Raw genomic sequence first — 17506 nt, forward strand, 5'->3', positions numbered from 1 at the left:
GAAGTCTTAGAAATGACTGAGATCACCAAAGGAGACTACAGAGTGCAAAGAGAAGAGATCATAAGCTAGATCCAAGAGGCATAACAACATTTTAGGAAAGAATACAAGCAGTGGAGAAAAGTTCCAAGCAGCAACTGTGAAAGAGTGGTCAGAGATGTTGGAAGAAAACCAGTGTGTGTGGAGTCCCAGAACTAGGGAAGAATGTTAGAAGAAGAGGTCATGGTCAACAGTTCAGATGCTCTGAAGTTGACTGTTCAGTGTTGGTTGTGCTTCTGTTATCATACTCATCAAGTCTGCCTGTTTTTCAGAGTTACTTATGGTTGATTCTCCTCTAGTATCATGTAGGGCTGGGATGCTGTGCTGTATATGCCTCAGCAGCTAGCATTGATGTTTCGCGCATACATATATTCTTGATTGGTGCTTATTGCATTACATTAATCAGGGGTCAGCAAACTCCAGCTTGTGGGTCAGCCACTTGTTTTTATAAACAAAATTTTACTAGAACACAGTGACGTCCATTCATTTATGTCTTGTCTATGACAGCTTTCACACTGTCACAGCAGAGTTGAGTAGCTATACCAACTCTGGTCTGCAAAGCTTAAAATGTTTACTAAGTGGTCCTTTATATTTGCTGACCCCTGGATTATGGTCCTGCATTAGGTGTTTTATGTCAGCTGGTAAGATTGTGTCTTTGACCTTTTTTTTTCCTACTTATTTTTTCTTCAAATTTGTTTGAGATATTTAGAGACCATGTGGAGTGTAGACTGTGCCTTTGCAGCATTGGTCATGGTCTTGTTTGTGGTAAGGAGGCAGCAGAGCCAAGGGAAAGCAAAGCTCATGGGTAGTTAGAGCAGTCTCTTTCAGTGTGACTATGGGACTAAGTAGTACGTTTAAAAGGAAAGGCTAGGGCCAGGAAAGTGGAACAAGATGGGGAAGATGGATCTATGCATTGAAGACATGCTTTTTCAGCTCCATAATGTGGAGCTATTTCCTAGCTATTGTGCTAGGTGCTGGGATTTCTTCAGTAGCTCAGAATCTGGTTGGAAAAACAGACCGGTAAGAAGAATCTTGCAGTTCCCTACAATGTGCTTGGCACAGTGATAAAGCTGTTGGAATGTTGAGCAAAAGAGTGGCACCTAGCCCAGCCCAGGGAGAAGCAGCAGGAAGGAGAATGATCGTATTAGGAGGAGGGCCACCAGGTGTCTGGGTTCCATATTGCCACATGCAAGCTGGGAGTGGATGTAGGGGCTGTGAGGCTTGGTGGGCCGTCTACCGCTCTCTAGTCAGAATTCCTGTGTGAGAAGCAAGCCCTCCAGGCTGTGCAGTCATGGAGAAAAGGCAGTTCTGAGAGATGTACTTATCTGTCACCAAAGTTTGTCTTCTAGGCATTCTTTCCTTTTCTTTCTTTTGTTAGATAACATATTTAGTGTGGTTTGAATTTGTGGGAATCATAACCTTGAATTGGTTGATTTTCCCCTTATGTAAAAGACAAAAGTCATCTTGCATTAATATGTCTTTTGACTGGATTTATATTGCTCTTGGGGATGATAAAAGCTCAGTGAACTTAGCATCTAACAGGCAATGAAAGTTCTCTGTGTATTTAAGACTCTGAATTGGCTTTTTACTATCCACACCTCTTAACAACATCATATTACACATTCGCATTAATCTGCATTCTCTCAATGACCTGTATAAACTGATTGGGGCAGCTGTTAGGCCTACTGTATGAATAAAGAAAGTAAGACACATACTTGCAGATTTTAATTTTTTGACAATATTCATTGCTTTTGTTGGTTCTTTTGGTTACAAGTAATAGCAGGTCATTCCAATTACTTTAGGAAAAGAAGAGTTTTTCATAAGCCTGCATATGAACTGGAAGTGGGGATGACTAGATGAGCAGAAGCTCTGGATACTTCCTTTTCTCCTCTCTCCTCCTCCTCCTCTCTCTCTCTCTGCTCTTCTCCTCCTTCTCTCACTCATCTCCTTCTCCTCTCTCTTCCCCCTCTCTGCTTTCCTCTTCTCTCTCTCTGCTGCCTCTCCTCTGTCTTCTGTCTGCTCTCCTCTCTCTTCTGTCTCTCTTCTCTTTCCCTCTCCTCCTACTCTCCTTTTTCTCTTCTCCTCCTTTCTCATGCTCTCTCTCCTTTCTTCTCTCTCTGCTCTCTCCTCCTCTGCTCTCTCCTCCATCCTCTCCCCTCCCTTCCCTCTCCCTGTCCCCTCTCTGCCTCTTCCTCTCTCTCCCGCCTCTTCTCTCTGCATATCTGCATCACCCTTTCCTCAACCTACAGACCAGTTTTCTTTGTGGCATTTGCTTGTATGTGATCAGCCTTCTTCTCTCAGCCTCTTTCTGCATAACTGACCTTAAAGCTTCAGCTCCCACTACTAATTGCTCTGTTTTCTTTCAGGATCTAATTGGCCCAGCTTATTTTTTTTTTTTTTTTTTTTTTTTTTGAGATGGAGTTTCATTCACTCATGTCCAGACTGGAGTGCAATGGCATGATCTCAACTCACTGCAACCTCCGCCTCCCAGGTTCAAGCAATTCTCCTGCCTCAGCCTCCTGAGTAGCTGGGATTACAGGCCTGCACCATCACGCCCGGCTAATTTTGTATTTTTAGTAGAGATGGGTTTTGCCATGTTAGTCAGGTTGGTCTCACACTCCTGACCTCAGGTGATCTACCCACCTCGGCCTCCCAAAGTGCTGGGATTACAGGTGTGAGCCACTGCACGCGGCGCAGCTTATCTTTTCAAGCAAGGTCATATTGTAGCTGGATTGATTCTTCCTAAGTCGGGCCTTTCTCAACTCTCCCCATCCTACTCAGCTTGGAACAGGGAGGCATAACCATGTGGTGCATAAGATCAGGAAGTTGGAAGCTTCCTTCAGAAGCACAAAGTGATGAGAAGCAAGACATTCTGAGGCATGACCCTTCCCCGGCCTGGCTTGTAACTCATTTCCTACACACAGTTCTAAAGATCTCCTCTTCCAATGTAAGCCAATCCTTAATAGGTAAAACCACATATTCACTTAACCTTTCCCCAACAGGAAGTGTCCAAAGTCGTAGTCAGCTCTTGCTGACTGTGGGACCATTTCAAAACCATTGTCTCCATCTGAAGCCACAATTCTCAATGATCTCTGTCACAATTCTAGTTCTGTCACGATCCATTTGAACCATTCTGCAACCCATGGACTACATGGCACATGTAACCACAGTACATGCTTAACGTATAAAGGTGAGGCGTATCTTAATACTCATGTAAGAAAGGGGAGAAGGCTGCCCTCCCAGTCTGTCTGTGAGAAAGACACATCATACCTGGGTCACTGGCTCAACATATGCTCTGTCTAGTAGAACAGAGCCCACACTCGTGATGGGCAGCCTCCTTGCTTGCATTCTGAGGCCAGATGCTGGGAAATAGGTTCATTGGAGGATCTTAATTAAGCATGAAGACAGTCCTCACCTTCATACACTAGGCGTGCACCATACTGCCATCCCCCTCCCCACAAACACACATTTCACATTCTTGGTATTTGTTTCTTCAGAGCCTGCTTTGTGGCACTTTATCAGAGCAGCTGACATATTGGGAGAGGGATAGAATATAAAGTCTTTATAAAATTCTAAGATGACTATGTGATATGAATATTTGGCTTGTTTTTTGTTTATTTTGATGCCCTTAGTTCAGTTTCCCCAAATTGCTGTGACGATTTCTTGATCTCTGCTTTACTGCCCCATTGGGCAGTACTTTTTTATTTTTAAACTGTGCTTTACCTTTCTGAAAATATATTCTTACAACTTTCCCAATCATGCTAATTAATTTAGTATCTACACCAGCTTCTGTATCCTCAGTAACCAGACAGTAATGAATTAGTAAACAGGCCAGTTATTAGAAAAATAGAACAACCTGGATGATGGTCACCTGAGAGGCAGCCTCACTTTGGATGGTGGAATAGGGAGTAGTGGGGTCTGGTGATTTGGAGGTTGTAGAGATGGTGGGGGGTGCGAGCCTAATGTTGCCAGGTCTTCCCAGTTTTCAAGAGAAACTGGAAATATGTTTTACGTGAAGTATATATTTTTAGAAATACACATGAGCCAAGAAAACTTATTCTTGCAAAACTTTCCGTTTGTAACCTCAGGCCTGTTCCTTCCCACTTCGGTGAACTTCTCTACATAGGTGGGGATGAACATTTTTAAAGTAGTTTTCTGCCTACTTCTCCCACTTCAAGAACACTTAGTACCAAATGGACGTTTGAAGAGTACCTCTTTGCCTCAGACACCTCTTTCCTGTGGTGTCTCAATGACCGTTTATTTTTTCTTGCTCTTCTACAAGGGTTCAGGTTCTTTGCAGAAATGGTTCCCTGCAGAGTATTCTCTGCTTTCCACCTTGGATTGGGGGCTGTCTGTCTCCGTCGGCTGAAGCAATTCAGGGCACACCCACTGCAGAGAACCCAGGTGGAAGCAGAGGCTGCAGCAGGCATATGTTCTAGGTCACTCACACAGAGCTAACAGCTTATTGAAATGTTGCATGGCTTTTTCTTGAAGCGGATCTACCTGCATAATCCATGCAGGCAGACTTAATTAATTTTTTTAATTACATTTCAAGGGTAGGCTTCATAGAGTAAGTATCTCCTGATCACCAGCCTCTGAAAGATTAAACTGTACTTGCCCCTTCTGCTGCTGTGAAGCAGCAACTTCAGAGTCTTAATTTTGTGTAGTTGGTTGCCTGTTTTCCTTGTCTTTCTCCTCAACGAGACAATTTTTTCTTTGAATATATCTGAAATGCCTGTGATCTCCAAGCCTACACAGAGCCCAGGTTGTGGTAATTACTCACTAAATGTTTGTTGAATGAAGAAGGATAGGTCCTGCCCCTAGATGGATTTTCTTTGTTACCTCTGTTAATAAGGACCAGTATGCACTAGGGACAGAAATATTCATCAAAGCCAGATGAATGTCCTCTTAGAAGGCTAGGAGCTCTTTGGCCCCGCATTATGTGATTTCTCTATCTGGTGGTTGGTGCTGAATGACAGCGACTATTATTCTTTATTCCTTTGCCTAATTGCTGAACACACAAGACCTGTCTATATTGATTTCTTCTCAGCTGCTGCATTGATTGGCTAACTTGTTGATTGTTCTTCTTCCCCACTAGAATGTAAGCTCCATGAGGGAAAGTACTTTGTTGCTCTTCTTCTCCTCAGTATTCTCAGTATTAGGACAATGCAGTGATATTGAATGAGTAAGTGTGTATCTTATTCCAGCTTTGCTCTGCTCTTTGTCCATTTTCTGTTTGTTTTTCTCCTTTTTAAGAATATGTTCACACCACTCTGCATCTCCCTTGGGTAACAACACCTCACAGTGGGAAAGACTTCACTTGGCTCTTGCCATTATCTTCCTGCTTAGGCTGGCCATTCCCTATGGAGTGGCAGAGGGTAGCAATGGAAATGATATGGGATTGGAGGAGGAAGACCCATTCCTTCTCTTTATGTGTCAGTAGAGACAATCATACCTCCCTCACAAGTGTGGAAGATGAAATAGGATGGCACTTGAGGAAAGGCTTTGTAAAATACTCTGTGATGAACATGCTTTTGCAAATAAGAAGCTGACATGCTGATGTGCTTGCCTGCTTTTCAAGGATCAGGGCACCCCAGGTGGGAGCAGTTGGACCCAGGGAGCTGACTTCCATAACCTCCTTCTTCATCCTTCACAACCGTCCTAGGAAGTGGGTGGTACTATCCTACTTTAAAGGTGAAGATGCAGGTCTCAAAGATGTAGGATTTTGCCCAAATATTATTCATTGAGTAAAGGCAAAGACAGGCTCAGACCTAGGTCCTGTGATGACAAATGTAAACTTCTTGTCACCATCCAACATCTGTCAGGTCGAGTCAGGGGAGAAGTGACTCCTGTACCTTGGCCCCCAGCTTTTGGATGGTGATCCTGATCACATTTGTTTGAATGTCTTTGTAATGTGTTAGTGTGTGGTACCATTAAGCTTGTACTAGTGTTAATTGAGTTTATATTAGGGTAGTATTCAATTGATAGATTTTTTTTTTCCTTCCTATCAAACACTGCACAGCTAGTTAGGTCAGAAGTTAGTTATTTTCTGGAACATGCTGATTAAAAAGGGGTTGACATTGAATGACAGAGGAATTGATTGAATAGAGCAGAGCCTGAATTTGCATATGGACTTTGAGTCTGACCTGGATTTGTGGGTTATTCTGTTACATCTCAAGACATAGAATAGAGATGACCACCTATCCACCCATTCCACTCACATGGAGATTTCACCATTGAATGTGCTCAATCCTAACCAAGGCATTCTAGTTTGTAGCTTAAGTGAACCTGTAAAGACTCTCCAGTTACCCAACAGGACCTTGTGCAGCTGTGTGTGGAAATCAGGATAATTCCAGTGTTTCTGAGAGTGTTTTAATAGAGCACTGATTACAGATTGCAGGCACCTGGTGGTGTTTTTGTGCTGCGGCTGAAGGGTGCAGTTCCAAAGACAAGAACTGGGCTAGACGGATTCCTATTTTCCCACCCTGTTGTTTACCAGGGCCTGGAATAGGTACTGAGAAACCCTGTCAACAGCTGATCCAGGCTCCTGGTATGGTTAGTGTGTGCTTTCAGGAGACCACCAACACCAGCACATTAATTCCCAAACCGAGAATGGACATGTGACTTTTCCCAGGGTGTATTCTCCTGCCAGTGGCTCAGAGCCTGGAGACTGTAGGAGGGGCTCAGTTGGAGTCAACACAGAGGCCTGTGGGTTGGAGCTTGGCCAGAGTTAGTCTGTACTTCTTGGACTATCCTGGGCTGTTCCGCTTGGGCAGACCATCATTACTTTTGGCCTCAATAGCCAAATGAGAAAACAGACTGTGAAAATTCAAGGGGAAAAAGGTGATAGCCAAGAGTTAAGGTTTAGAACTCTATGGGCTAGAGCTTTTCTAGTTCAGCACTTAATTTCAAGCCAATTCCCAAGAAAAAAAATTTAATCTGAGAAGAGTCCCCACTGTGATTAATCATGTTTTCTCTTTCTCTGTTCTCATCGTTCCCTCAACACACCACCTGTTCTCACCTTCCACAAATTCGGCACTGCTCTACTATTTACATTATCATTTCATGTTTCTCTGTTTTTTACTTAAAAAAGTCGAGAGCAATATTTAGCCCTAATATTGGTTTTGCTACTCTTTTGTTGTGTGACTTTGGAATCACCCTCTGGACTTCAGTTTCCTTATGTGTTAAGTGAGGTAATTGGATGAGATAGACCATCACTAGGATCACTCCAGGCATTAAACTTTTAAGCTTAAGAATGCCACATTTCTGCTGTGCCCACACTTTTTAACTGAGGTGTAAGCTGCTGGTGTGTGAGGCCCAAAAGGGTGTCAAATAATGTGGTTGGTTAGCTTATTTGTGAACATCTTGCTGAGATCCTTCTCCGTAAAGTAAAATGATGAAATCCCCCTTGCAGAGCCTTTGAAATTGGTGAAACTCAAGGCATTGCTGCTGGAGAAGCTAAGGTTCCTTGAAGCACTGTCAGCAGAAGATAGAAGGCCCAGAAAAAGTGGGAGCAGGAAGGTAACAGGGAGGGTCCAAGTTGTGCTTTTGAAATGCCAGAGTGGGGGTAATACAGCAAAGGAAGTGGAAGAGGACTTCCCTTGAGAACCAGCAGAAACCTTTGAAAATGTGCCTTTCATATTTAAGCGTTTTCCGGTTTGGAAAGTAGCCTGCAAGGCTCATAAAACTGCCTTGTGGCAGCCATCCAAGATCTCAGGAGTTGACTCCTGTTGCAAACTGCAGGTCTCGAAATGATGGTGGTGAGCAGCTGTGATGAGGCTTTCATAGGCATTGTCCCCTTTACGGAGTTAGAGATCTGTTGCAGAATCTCTCTGCTAATGTATTGTCAACTCCCAGTTTTATTTGTAGAATCAAAACAAGCTCTATCCTAATAAGGCTGTGCAACTCCTTTGCCAACGAACCAGCATGATATGCACACACGAGATGAACAGATATCCAGAAAGAATGACTTCAAACTACAGCTCGATTTGTTATCTTTGTAGCTGCTGGGCTAGGGTGATAACAGTATCTTGTACACCAGAAAATGTGGCCAGAGGCAAAAGTGTAAAGCAGTTGAATTTGTCCTGTTTTACCTAGAATGCATTCCAGCCTCACCTTTCCGTACCTTTCTCATTTCTTCAATATGAGATAGTAAGAAAGAGCAAAGGCTTCTGGAGTCATGCATCTTAGGTTTAAGTCCCTGCTCTGCCCTTGAGCTGTGTGATGTAGGACAATTTACTTAACCACTTAGCTTTAGTTTCCTCATCTGTAAAAGTCTCTGTACCTGGAGTATAAGCATATTAATAAAGATTTTTTGAATACCAAAGTCACATATCTAAGTATATACATCTCTTGTGTCAGAATTTGAGGTAGCTGACAGATGGGGAAATTGCTTTTGGAGGCTGAGAAGGAAGCCTTTCGATCACCATTCAGATTGTACTACACTGGCATGAATTCATGAAGTTGACCCTTGGGGAGATCAGTTAAGTTGGAATTACAGTCCTTGGCCAGATCCTTAATGAGATCAGAAGTGTTCATAAACCTCATTGGAAATTTCATTTGGGAAATTGAGGCATTGAAGGGCACAGTGTCTTGCCTTTTAAACAGAGTAGGTATGTGTAAAATGGCTCCTCAGAGTGTCACATTGCTTCTGTGCCTCTCACTGCTGTGAAGACATCATGTTGGAGTACAACACTGATGATATATCAATTACAGAAAACTCACTCAAACTCTTCCAAGAAATTGTAAAGTGGTGATATTCTCCAAATCAGCGATTCAAATAAGGAAGGTTTCTTTTTTCTTTTTCTTTGGTTTCTTTGTTTTTGTTTTTGTTTTTTTAAGACAGAGTCTCACTCTGTTGCCAGGCTGGAGTGCAGTCGCACGATCTCGGCTCACTGCAACCTCCACCTCCCGGGTTCAAGCGATTCTCCTGCCTCAGCCTCCCAAGTATCTGGGACTACAGGTGCATGCCACCATGCCTGGCTAATTTTTGTATTTTTACTAGAGACAGGGTTTCATCATGTTGGCCAGGATGATCTTGATCTCTTGACCTCGTGATCCACCCACCTTGGCCTCCCAATGAATAAAGAATGTTTTAAAATTGATGTTTGATTTAGAGAATATTTTAAAGAAGTTTTGCTCTGATTTAAAAAATTTTAGAAAGCACATAAACTTGTTTCAACTGTATTTTAGGTTTTTATAGATTTCAAACTCTTAAAAAATGGAGGCTTTCTTTAAAGGCTCATTATTTTTTCACTGTTATATTTTAAGTCTTTTCCAAAATAGAATTAGCTTAAATCAAGAAAACTTAAAATTTACCTAAAGCTTGAGTCAACAAATATCTAATATAAAAAGCTCATGTTATGCTTGCTAGAGAGTTTATGTTTCTGTTTGTTTCTTTATTTTTAATGGTAGATACATCTTTTTGTTTTTTTTTTAAATCTGCAATTTCTGTTATCAATCATACCCTCCTCTAAGGGGAAAACAACTGACCTACTATGTAAACTTTTTACTTCCTTTCATATATGGGTTTAGTGCTTTTCCTTCTGTCTTTTCTTCAGTGTAAGCAAAAGAAACAAACTAATTCAGCAAGTAGTGCAGAACCTAGCAGATAATTAAAATGTTTATTTTCATGTTAAGTCAATCTTTATGTGGCTTTTGCCTGTATTTGAACATGGTTGGAATAGATTTGGCTATTTCCAATGCTGTCTGCTATAAGTGATGTTCTCAAGTCAACATATTGTTTTCTTAGTTTGCCGACTAGTTGTTGGATACCACAATGACATGATTGCTCAGTAAAAATAGGGGAATGTCAAAAAGTTGAGCTCTTTTTAATTTTTTTCTGTTACTACCTTCCTCTTTTGATGTGGTTCAATTCACTTTTCAAGGTTTGTTCTATGTTTTAGATTGATAATCTCGTCAATATCCATAATACACCAATGAGTGTATTCTAGCCTGGCCTTCACTATGATTCTTTATTTCTACCCATTACTGTAGAAAGGGTACATGGATACTGTAGAACTGGCTTAACTGGTCCTTGGAATTTAAACTTGTGAATGTGGAGATCCTATTAATAGAATCCCTTGGAATGAGTGATGCTTATGAAATCTTCATCTTACCTCAATAAATCCTCCAAATAACATATCCTATGTAGCTTTTGTTGGTGGTGTTATTTTTTGGCTTTGTCATATCATTTGTGAAAGTTAGGATGTAGTAATTGACAAGATTAAAAGGTACACCCGCAATGTAAATAAACTTGTGTAAACACAGATCTTGTGGTCAGGGTTTGTTCTTTGGATATCAAACTTACAAGAAGAATGTGTATACTGAACATATAAACAAGGAAAGAGGAGATGAAAATAATCTAGGTTTATAGTTGAAGCAGACATGAGTCATGGGCTCAGAGAATCCTGTGAACATAATGTCTTTTACACAGGGAGAGTTAGTATGTACAGGGAAAAGAAAGCCAATCGGGTCTCATAGTGTTTGGCAGTCTGATGGCAGAAAAGCAGTTCCTCGTTTCCTTCCTTAAAGAATTAAACAGTATGACCAGGGCTGTTGTGTACGGTTGTGTTGTTTTTACATTGTTCCAGAGTTATTCATCTAAGAGAGCAAGCTCAGGCTAACGCGTAGCTGGTGCTCTGTTTGCCAGGTTGAAGGCTCCAGCATTGAGCTGCAATTGGACAGAAGAAGGGTACCATTTTCTTCCTACAAAGTTATCTTCCAAGCCTTGTCATTATTCACAGCATTTGCTCTCCTTTCTCACAGCTTTTTGAGGGTGGGAGTTTGCTAATTTACTTTGGGGTTCTCAACACTATGCCTGGACTGGAGTTGAAAAAAGAATATGGTCAACTTATAATTGGGTCTCAATAAAATGTATTTTGATAGGTCTTCCAGGTTTGGTGGAAAGAATGTGCCGTAAAACCGCAATTTTCAAGGAGCACTCCACTGAGATTTTAGTGGAGTACGAAGGCTGTCCTGCAGAATCTCTGACCTGTTTCCTTGTTTCAAAATCCAGAGATAATCATATTAACGTTTTGGCAAACTATTTTCTAGACATCTCTTTATGCATGTAAATATACACATAAAATTGCAAATTCATGAGCTCATTTTCTGTTTTATAACCTCCTTGTTTTCACTCTATTATTTCTTGGCAATTTTTCCAAGTCAATATCTGTAGGTCTGTGCCACAATTTTAAAAGGATATGTAATATTCTGTTGGGTGGATGGGCTATACTGTATTTAACCAATGAAGATTGATGGGTATTTAGGTTGTTTATAATGATTTTTTCTTAAAAATGGATCTGAGGTAAACATGCATCTGTAACACACACATGGTGTGTGCATGCTCACACCATTTTTTCTAATGGTAGAGTTGCTGGCTCAAAAGGTTTCAACTCATATTAATCTCTGTTGGAGAGGAATTATAACACTTCCTCATAATCCTTGCACCAATTGGGTGTGTTAAAAATGACATAGTTTACCCTTCATAAAAACACATATCTGGGCTGGGCATGCAACTGTAATCCAGCACTTTGGGAGGCTGAGGCAGGTGGATCACTTGAGGTCAGGAGTTGGAAACCAGCCTGGCCAACATGGTGAAACCCCATCTCTACTAAAATACAAAAATTAGCCAGGCATGGTGACATACACTTGTAATTCCAGCTACTCAGGAGGCTGAGGCAGGAGAATTGCTTGAACCTGGGAGACAGAGGTTGCAGTGAGCCAAGATGGTGCCACTGCACCCCAGCCTGGGCAACAGTGAGACTCTGCCTCAAAAAAAAAAAATACTCACATACATATCTGAAGATTCTAATTTACAGTTTTGAAGCAAACTTTGGAAGATATATTCAGTGGCTCTCTTGATTACACATTTGGGATTAGATGTAGAAATACTTTGTAAATCATGAAGTGCTATGTAAACTTCAATGATTCATTACTAGGTCTTTACAAAATATTTTCCATGTATACTTGTTTCTGGGGTCTTTTTATTTATTTTATAAATAATTCATTAAATACAGGGGGAAAACCCAAAGATAGTGGCTCTGGACCTGGTTGTATAGCAGAATAAACTGAAGAAGTCATTCAGAAAACAAGTTGCAGGCCCTAGCCCCAGATCCTCTGAATCTCTGTGAGCGACCTGGGCACCCAGATGATGTTCATGTGCAGTCTTTGTTTGGAGTTTCTACTTCAAGATATTTTTTTTTTCCTATCTTCGACTATTTTTCTAGCAGAACAGATAATGTTTTTAGTTTTTATTCATATCCCCATTATTTTTCATGTTTAGAAGTTTCTGGCTCCTTTAAGTATGTTGTTAGAGGATTTGCTGAATGTCTATTGATTTTACCCTAATTTTGTAAAGCTTGTGAAGCCTTAAATATGGGTTCTTGGTCTGCTATTCCCATCTGGTTTCTCACCATGGCAAGCGCATCCAATAGCCCTTGTTTGTAGCAATAAAGAGTGATTGAACTTGAAGTGATTGTACTTTTAAGACTTCAAATGTTATCACCAGATTAAAGTTACCTGTCTATTCCAGTAGCATATCTGACTTCCTTTTTAGAATCTACTTATAAGAACTAGTAGTTAAGAGTAGTGGTTGAATTACATGGAAAAACTGGTTGGTGGACTAAAATTTTTGTCTAATTTATTGTTTATTCACATGCCTGCATACCATGGAAAGACTAAAGCTTTCAACTTGAGAACTGTCTTATCAAAGAGAAACATTATCTAAGTAAACATTTTGTTAAAAATCAGTAACTCTTTCTTAAACACTTTTAAAGGGGCTAAATTGGCCTCATATTATCTCCTTGATCTTAATATATGACATCAGAAAAAATAAAATTGATTTTCTTTGCACAAAAGCTTGTATATTTTCTGACTACCTGTTAAAGTTTTTGAACTTTGGAGCAAAATTAACATTTTTAGATTTCTAGGTTTAGTGATATATAATAACATCTGTTTTGTAGCATTTAGTATGTATATATTGTGGCTTTTAAGGGAAGTAATTTAACATTTCTCCATTTAGATTTTAACATTTACAAAATTGGCTTTTTCCTTGTTAAGGTTATTGTGTTTCTTTGTCAATAGCTGAGGCATGGAGAAGAAGCAGTTAAGTACAGTTAAGCTTGAATCATATTCATCCTTTGGAATATGACATTGGACAGTGTAGAGGGCTGATTGTGGTAAAGTAAGAGCAGTACTGGAGTCCTTTAGAGGAAGCATCAAAATTATTCAGGCCGGGGATGGTGAAGACCCAAACTAAGGCAGAGGAAGTGAGAATGAAGAAAAGCTAGTCTAGAAATATTAAATCAAATCCACAGGACTTGGCGATCGGTTCGTTATGGGGATTTGAAAGGGTTGAGGGAGAAGGAAGGGTCTAGGTTAGGTCTCAGTGGAAATGCTCAGTCTACAGCTAGGTATATGGGTTTAAAGCCAGAAAGGCACTCTGAGTTGGATGCATGATTAGTGTCATCACATTATAGGTGGGAGTTAAAATTGAATTTGTAGAATTCCAAAAACAAAGTGGTAATGCAAAGAAGTCTAATTTTAGAGAATCTTATTTCTCTTATTTCTAACTTATTTGGGTTCACCAAACTGAAGTTCCATTGAAGTAGGAAAGACTAGCTGATTTTCCCCCCAAAATCTTCCAGGGTGACATCATCTTGCTTCTTAACTTCAAAGACTCTGAAACTTGTTATCAGCATGCTGACTGCATCTGCCTTAGTGTTGAGACACATTAACTAGCTTATGAGACTGATGTCTAAAATTCTTGGTTACTCATTTATAATAGGATGTATAATTGTTACATAGTCTGGAATACTTGTGTGGCACAGCCACAAGGCCAAAACATGATCAGAGGATTGCATGTTAAACATGGGATCAGAACAGAGGAGTTAATGAAGTTAGATCAACTATCTAACAGTATTAAGCTAAATAGATGGCACTGTTGCCTTACCGGAGGAGATTCTTTCTTCTCACATGAAAAATATTTAAGAGCTGTAGACTATACTTCCCTAGAACTACCTGCATGATAATGAATGCCTTAACACTGGAGGTTTTTAATTTGCTGCAGTTCCTACTACTCCTCTTGGTCTCCTGACCAAAGATGATAAATACCAGTTCCACTACTGGAAACCAAAAATGTTGATACTGGAATACAAAAGCATCTTACACCTGTTCCCCTTTACTTATGCGCTTCATCTACCTGATCTCTGAGGTCATTTGAGTTTGCAACTCCTAACCTAAAGGATGGTCTTATTTCCTAGTTACTTGGGCAGTGGAAAGGCATCACAGTACAGTAGCCATGCATTAACAAGAGTGGTATGTATAGATGTGATAGCACAAAGTGAGAAGATCAGAACTAACTGTGATTAGTTTTTTGTAACTAACACTTATGGGAACTAGCTGCTTTGACTTGCAAATCATATTGTAGGTTGGTTTCTTGGATGGAAAAATTTTGTAATTACAACCTGTAGAAGCGGGAAAAGAAAAGGCTTCCATGGGGTGATATAGGTTGGAGTAACTAGTGGTCATTGGTGTACCATTGCTGTTATATTCATCTTAATTTCTTACAGTGGGTTCTCAGCCTTGGGATGGACAATGATTTACCAACACTAAGACGTAAGGCTTAATAAAGCTGCTTAGATGGAGAGAAAAAAAATCCTGTGCATTGTCTTCCTATATTCTCTCCTGAAATGATTCATCCTTTCCATTCCCATCACTACATTTCTGGTCTAGGTTTTAGCTCCTCTCTAGGCTCAGAGCATTTAAATTAGGTGGCAGAATGACTGCATGGCTGCATGAGAACCAGTTAGAGTTGTTTAAAATACAGATCCCAGGATTCTAATTTGGTGGGTATAAAGGAAGGACCCAGGGGTCTGCGTTTTTGAAAAGCTCTCCATGCTGAATTCAGACATACAATCAGATTTGGGATACTCATAAGTTATTGCTATGAAGTTATGACAGTACGCCTTTTACTTTCTGATTCTTTTCCATCTAATCTGCTGTGCATTACCATTCCCAGGGTGACATTAAAAACATGTATACATGTGTGCTCCACAGTGTCCTGTTAGTGTCATTGCCCTGAATAAAAACTTTTGATAATTTCACATAGAATGAATCTGATAATCTCCTAGTGAGTGTCCTAAAGAGTGACGCCTATAAATTCCTCATCCTTGTGATGCTTAGTACAAAACCATCCCTATAAGAGACTGTTTATCTGTAGGTGGAGGGTCTCACACTGATGGGTGAGAAAGGTGAGGATTTGTAAATAAAGTTGGGTTCCACTTTTACAAATACCTTTGGTATAGATTACTGCATTTACTCAATTTCTACAAGTTCAGAGGGATTTTTATCTTATCATAGTAGGAGAATTAATAAAAATGTTTCATTTTTAAGCATTTTTTAATTATTCAGGCAACAGAATAAGTGTTCTGCATGTATTGTTTCATTTAATTCTTTAGTTCCAGGAGGTAGGGGAAGACATCTCTATGTTGTAGTTAATAAACTAAGGGTCTGTAATTTTAAGAGATTTACCCAGAAATCACATAAGTCTTAGGTGTTGGAGTTAAAATTTGAACCTGAGTTTGTTTGATTCTAAAACTTGTGCTCCATGAAGAAGTTACTGGCTTTATCTATTCTCTCTCTCTCTGTTGTTCTTGGTCACTGACTATCAGTATAAAAAATAAAATAAAAGGTCATTTCTATTTCTCACCAGTTTTTAAAAAGAACAGGATTTCCTAAGCTTGGTAAAACCACATTATCTCTTTCTTTTCTTTTTCTGACAGATTTTATATGATGAAATGATAGCTTTCTTTTTCTTTTAACTACAGTTTTAAAAAACTGTGGACCTGAGATGAAAAAGCAAAAGCCATGACAGCTGGGAAGGCGCTGGTCCGAGAACACCTGGTGAGACCGGGCGCGGTGGCTCATGCCTGTAATCCCAGCACTTTGGGAGGCCAAGGCGGGTGCATCACTTGAGATCAGGAGCTCGAGACCAGCCTGGCCAACATAGTGAAATCCTATCTCTACTAAAAATACAAAAATTAGCTGGGTGTGGTGGTAGGCACCTGTAATCACAGCTACTGGGGAGGCTGAGGCAGTAGAATCAATTGAACCGGAGAAGTGGAGGTTGCAGTGAGTCAAGATTGTACCACTGCACTCCAGCCTTGGTGATAGAGCAAGACTCTGCCTCAAAACAAAACAAAACAAAACAAAACAAACAAACAAAAAAAAATGCCCAGTCAGCTCAGGACTTTGGCTTGCTTTCTACATTGCTTATCAAATGGTTTGAAGCCACTGTGCTACCACTGGCTTTCTTTTTCACCTGTACCCAAATAGTGAGAGGCAAGTGGCCTTGGAGCTAGAAAATAACCAGTATGTGTTTCTTTCTTTAAAAAAAATAAATAAAAGTCCCTGATAAATTGTAACACCTTGCCTAGGAAAGTCATGGGGTAAATTATGAAATTCTGTTACCAACTTGTAGGAAATCATAGCATATCAGTTAGTGATCAGCATTTGAAAAACAGGTCCCCCTCCACTGTTGTCATTTTGTTCTTGGCCAGCATGAAGAACCTGGTGGTGATGATAAAATGTTGGGATTAGAGCACAAGTAGATGTGGGTATTAGATCTATAATTTCTAGGATATCTAGATACATATTCTTTGTGTATGTATAGATAGGTATTCTTGTGTCACTAAGAAAACCTGCTCTATTACAGAATAAAAACTAGGAGAAATTTCTTTAACTAGAAAGATGTTCTTTTTTAATATATCACTTTCCTACCAGGAGGTTATAGATGTGAACAGGTTACAGGTAAACAGTTGTGTGGGTAGCATTTGTGAATCTTGCATTGGGAAGGATGATCCTATGATCTTTTACTATAAACTATCTGGATTTAAGTGAAACCTCTGATGTAGTTAGCAGTCAATTCCTGGAGAACTGGGACCATATCTTGATTATTTATTGTATCTCTAATACTTATAGAAGTGGCACATAGCAGGTGTTTTTGTAACCAGCTGGCTCAGTTTTACAGCAGTCTGATCAACTCTTTGAGCTGTGTTACTGTAGATAGCTATGCTGTTGATCCATATGCGGGATCTCTGATACTCTGCGTGTCCAACCCATGGGCCCTCTCTGTGCCTTTAATTTTGATTTGTTGAATTGCCTGAACAAATATCTATTCATTATTAGGGCACAGACTATTTATGACTAGGATGATGGAATGGAGAAAGTTTACTCAAGTTGCTGTAGAATCTTTTTGGATGACAGGCTTAATATTTCAATTTTGAACATAATAGATATAAATAAGCAGAGTTAAGACCATTGGGGAAGTAAAACTTTTAGAAAACTAAATATAACATGGGGGCTATGTATGTGTATGTTCTGGGGGGAACTCACTGTGAGTCAGCATCATACTGCTTTATTTTCTTAATTATTGGGCATCCACTGCCAGTTAACCAGAGGAGCATAA

General features: G+C 40.0%; 1 protein-coding gene across 4 annotated transcripts in view; it reads left to right on the forward strand.

Moving 5' to 3' along the window:
* The window catches only part of STXBP6 (syntaxin binding protein 6), a 238706-nt gene that overhangs the window by 57042 nt on the left and 164158 nt on the right, over positions 1 to 17506 (forward strand). The window lies entirely within an intron of this gene.

Source organism: Gorilla gorilla, chromosome 15 (genome assembly GCF_029281585.2).
Source record: "Gorilla gorilla gorilla isolate KB3781 chromosome 15, NHGRI_mGorGor1-v2.1_pri, whole genome shotgun sequence".
Taxonomy (NCBI): Eukaryota; Metazoa; Chordata; class Mammalia; order Primates; family Hominidae; genus Gorilla; species Gorilla gorilla.